The 5,201-nt window shown below is 35.3% G+C and overlaps 1 protein-coding gene across 1 annotated transcript in view; it reads left to right on the top strand.

The window, feature by feature from the left end:
• The window catches only part of LOC138172037 (protocadherin-15-like), a 2,287,527-nt gene that overhangs the window by 1,986,250 nt on the left and 296,076 nt on the right, over positions 1 to 5,201 (top strand). The gene's annotated exons all lie outside the window — the stretch shown is intronic.

The following is a 5,201-nucleotide window of genomic DNA, read 5'->3' as shown; positions in this document are numbered from 1 at the left end:
AAGTTACTTAACCCCAATTGCTTTAAAAAAAAAAAAGAAAACAAAAATGTCATTGGGGCGGCCAGGTAGCACAGCTAGTAAAAGCACCATCCCCAGTGTTGGGATGAGCTGGGGATCAAATCCGGGTTCAGATACTTAGCACCACACCCAAAAATAACTGGCCATGTAACCTTGAGCAAGTTACTTAACCCCAATTGCTTTAAAAAAAAATTCAATTAGGCCAACTTGATCAATAATATTCAAGGATTTAAAGTGGTCTATGAAAATGAAAGTATACAATTTGGTCAAAACAGACACAAAATGCTTGTATCAAGGCCTATAAAAAGGCCAACAGCTGAATAAATTTGACTACACTTTCTGCAGATGTTCAGGGTCATAGGCATCATTGAATATAGAATATCAAAGCTAGATTTGGGTCTTAAAACAGAGTTGCAGTGGTGGAATTTTTTATAGATCAGCTATGATAAAAGTATAGTCTGTGAACCCAAATGTCCCCAAGGTCCTTTAGGCAGGTACTCCAGAGCAGAACAATTTTGATAATAATACTATAACATTATTTGCCTGTTAAGATACTCCTCCCTTTTCTAGCTATATACATGTGTGAGACTAGTTTTCCTTCATATATTTTGATCAAAGCAATGTATAATAACAAATTAATGCAGAAGCAGTTGTCTTTCATTAAGCTAGACATTGATGAGATTTGCAAAAATACATAAAATAATGCCATTCTTCTCATTAGTATTTTTCTTTGTTTTGGAAAAGTCATTTTTCATTAAAATGTGTTACTTTATGTTAACAGGTCATGGGTTTATTACTTTTATTTTAGTTGATTTAGTCAGTATTTTAAATTGTCAGTTTTGATTTCTAACACAACAAATATTGAGTGATGTAAGCCATGTAAAGAAGAGCTCTTTGGAGACCTACATTATTTTCAAAGGGAAAAGTTGCTCTTAGATAAAAAGTTTTAGAACCTTGTCTTAGATCATGGGATATTCCAACTTGGAGATACCCATTAAATCCTGACAAAACTGAATGTGTAAAATAGCAGATCTAGGAGACATCTTGGAACACAGAATTTCAGAGTCATAATAAACCTTAGAACATAGGCTTTTAGAGCCAACGGGAACCTTTGACTATAGGATACTGAAGTTTAGAGGGATCTCAAACTTAGAATAAAAAGCTCTCAGCTAGAAGACAACTTAGAATGTAGATCAAAGAATACCTGAGCTTTAAGGGACTTTAGAACATGGAATGTCACAATGGAAGAGTGCCTGAGAACATAGAACATAGAAAGCCCAAGATATAATAACCATAGCCATCATCTCATTTAATTTCCTTATTTTATATCCATGGACGCTAAAGCCCAGAGATGCTGAGGGCATTGTTTTAAAAGTTGGCTCTATCCTTTAACCTAGTTTATCACTTGATTTGTCTCAATTGAAAAGCCATTTAATTTAATCATGCCACTAGTTTTACTTGCTACTTCTAAAATTATTTGGTATGTGGATTAAAGCAATTATTTCTTACCAAGGAAGGACCCAAGAAAGATTGTGAAGGGACAGAAGGCAATCTCTTGAACTACCTCTCCCCATTTCTGTTTACAGTTTTTCTTTTCTTCACCTAGAATTTCTGCCCTATCACTCCCCACCATATATGGATCATATAATTTTCCTAAAAATCAGTTATTCTCATCTAATTGTCAACATAACTCAGGTATGCAATTAGCTAATAACTTTATAGTATACCCTTAATGGGCCTTTAGTAGAGTCTTCTGATTCCCCCTCCTCCCCCACTAAGGACCAAAAGAAAGGAAGCACTAATGGTAGAATTTTAAACATGATGCAATGAAGAAGGTTCTTGACTTAAGTCGGAAAGCATGAGTTAGTATCCCACATCTGCCTGGATATCTTTAGGAAAATCACATCACTTCTTCTCTAAATTTGTGTTATCATTTGCAAATTGAAGGAGTTGGCTCTAAGGTCCTTTCCAGCATAAAGTCTAGGGATCCTATGAACAAATACTAGGGCTGAGACTTTAAGGCTGAGATACTTCTTAATAGGCCCTTTTTTCCAGTATCTGTAATACTGTTCCTTGATAATTGTATATCACTACTTAAAATTATCTGACTCTAATGGTCTAACCCAAGATTGTACATTGTGTTCACAATGTCAATGTATTACACTATGGTCTATGAAAGTGGATGAAGTGGCTTTATCATACTTGCAGAAATTACACAAGCCATGTGTTTTTGGCTCAACATCTACAGAATTAGCCAGCCAAGTTCCTTGTTTTTCTCCCTCTCCTTGGCATCAGTTACACATAATTATCATTTCACAGCTGTTAAGATGGATTCCAGTTATTTTGAAGAAATACAACACTGTGCCTTGCAATAGGGAATACTCTTGAATAACAACTGATGTTATTTTATATTCCATTTAGTTGAGGTTCAGATGAGAGTAATTACTTATCAGAATTTTTCTATTGGGAGGATATTTATTTGAGCCAAATCTCCATTTGGTTCAGAATGATTATAGAGTTTCATGTTCTCAGTGAAATATAAACTTGTTCTTCCATGTTCCTTCTCTGCTTCTATCCCATATGCTTGGGGGCGCCCCCCTTCATTCTTGAAGGTTATGGTAGAAGAGGATTCGCAATGTCAAATTCTGCCAATCCTCCCAAGTGATATGTTCCAAGTTCCAGGTCAGTGATGTCTCTTGTGATAGTGCCTGTCTCATGACATTCAGAGAGGTTAATCAATGCAACATGGCTACTGGAAGAGAGCATTTTTGACTATGGAAGCTCACAAAGACCATTGTCTAACTTTATCAAAGTGTTATGGTCAGAATTAGTGGAGGGGTAACTCATGTATGAACTTACATGTCTTTTGGTAAATTGATAATGGTTCCTAGAAATGATCAGCAGTGGTTTGTTCTATTCTCTGGGTCAGCTTCTCTTTTCACATTTGCCATGCTTAGACACTCACCATCTTTTCATCATTTTATCATCAAAAAGCATACATGATATACCTATGTCTGCGCACAGAGAATAACTCCTGTATCAATTCATGATAGGCATAGGAACTGGTGATTTCACTGGTATAAGAAGCTCCCAGTTAGAAATATCTTCTTTCAATGCAGGTCAGCACCCTCTTTGAAAGTTCTACCATCTTGGAGCAATGCTTAGATCACTATGAGACAAACTGACTTGACCAGGGTTGCCTGATCGGTATTTGGCAGAAGAAGAATTGGACATGGCTCTTCATGGCTCAGAGGCCAGCTTTCTATGGAGTATACCATGTCACCTCTCAATGAAAAATTCCTAAATGTATTTTGTATAAAGGACCAAAGAAATGATTGGAGAAAGTATGGTCCTTACCTTGATGGAACTTTTAGTTGATTGGCCCATTAAACTGCCCTCACTAGATTTTATGTAGACATGTATCTAGTAAAAAATAAAATAATTGAATAAAAAGCAACTTACAAAGAAAATACATCATATGTGATCATCCTTATATACATGGCTTAGAGAGAAAGTATAGTGATGGGAGGGATAAAAAGGGGGGGGGAATGGAAGAATTTTGTGTCTGAACAGGACACAGCCAGATCTCTCAGTTTTCTTCCATTAATGCAATAAAGCTTTATGATATAGGTCAGAACTCAGGAGCTGTTTGAAAAAGACAGCTTTCTATAGTTCTCATATATTCTCATACACTCTTTCCTTCCATTTCCCTTTTCTCCATTTTAGTTTCTTTCTGTTTATGCTTCTTTCTTCCCTTCATCTTTCTTCACTTCCTTTGTTCCATGACATTTCCTTTTAATTTACAGGACAGGCGATTAGAATAACCAGACAATCATCACCAAATGTTAATAGGATACTCTTGCTGAAAAAGCTCAGCATTTAGGAACAGAAACATGGAGAGTTCTTCCTAGGAAGATAGCTCAAAAACAAGCTTTATTGTTCCTTAAAAAGACATTTGGTAAACCCATAAAGATAAAAATTGCTTTAATCTCGAGGATTTTCTCCTTACATTAAGCTTACAGGGAAATTGCATGGAAAATAGATGCATAAATGTGTTGGAGCCTACATAGCTCCAGAATTGAAGAGGGAGAGATCAAAGGCAGAAAGTGAATTTCCTTGAATAAATCACTGTAAGTATTGTCTGGAAAGGTTTATTTCAATAGTAAATTATGGTTTGTCCCATTTCGGCTGTTTTTCAAACATTTACAATAAAAAAGCAGTGGGGTATATTTTTTTGATGATGTGTTTTGTTTCCCATGGTGTATAGTTTAATGCCAATTACCTTAAAGCTACTTTACAAACCATTATTATTACAATATACTCAATCACTGATGATAATTATCAATGAATACTTCCATAGTTAGGTATCAGTGATTCCATATATGTTAATACTCTTTCTGGTATAGATTGCAATCTTTCTATTATTTGATAACTAAACTAAACTCCTGTCATCAAAACTTCATCATCTCATAGCTATCTTAGAGATGAGACCTGTTTTAGGAGAGGAGTGATATGAGATGATCCCTGTCCTCATCAAATTTACAGTCTAGATGGCATATAGTTTGTTAAGGAAAGAGACTGGATTTATTCTGCTTGATCGGAGAAGGCAAAACCAGGAGGAATGGGCAGAAGCTGCAAAGAGGAAATTATAGACTTGTTGTAAAGAAAAATACCCTACTAGTTAGTGCTATTCTGAAGTGAGCTACATTGGCCACTTCTGATGTAGAGAGCTCCCATTATTGGAAATGGAACAAAGGATGGTCACTCCTTGGGTATGTTGAAGCAAAATTTTATTTTTGAGGATAATTTGTATTGAACAGTCATTGAAGCCCCATACAACTGTGAAATTCATTGAACTTTCATTTGTTTAGTGCTCTGAGGTTTACAGGGTCCTTTTAGAATATTGCATGTCCCTAATTCTAATGTGGACACACACAGAGAACATAAGGACAGTAGAATAAGAATTGAAATAGATAGTGAAGAGTGAACAATTTAGCTTAATCACAATCACAAATCATCGTTATCCCTGAACAATGAAATTCAATGATAGTATCATTCCATATTCAACCTATTATTTTGTTTTATTTTTGTAATGGGTAATTGGAATGATATTTAGGTGTATTTCTGAAAATTAAATACATGAATAGTGGTTCATTTATGTTCCATTAAATGACCATACATTC

Source organism: Petaurus breviceps, unplaced genomic scaffold, assembly GCF_028583685.1.
Source record: "Petaurus breviceps papuanus isolate PSGF00001 unplaced genomic scaffold, PetGlider_PUasm1.0 490, whole genome shotgun sequence".
In the NCBI taxonomy this organism is placed as follows: domain Eukaryota; kingdom Metazoa; phylum Chordata; class Mammalia; order Diprotodontia; family Petauridae; genus Petaurus; species Petaurus breviceps.
Note: the sequence above shows the minus strand (reverse complement) of the source record. Positions and strands in the feature narration are given on the sequence as shown.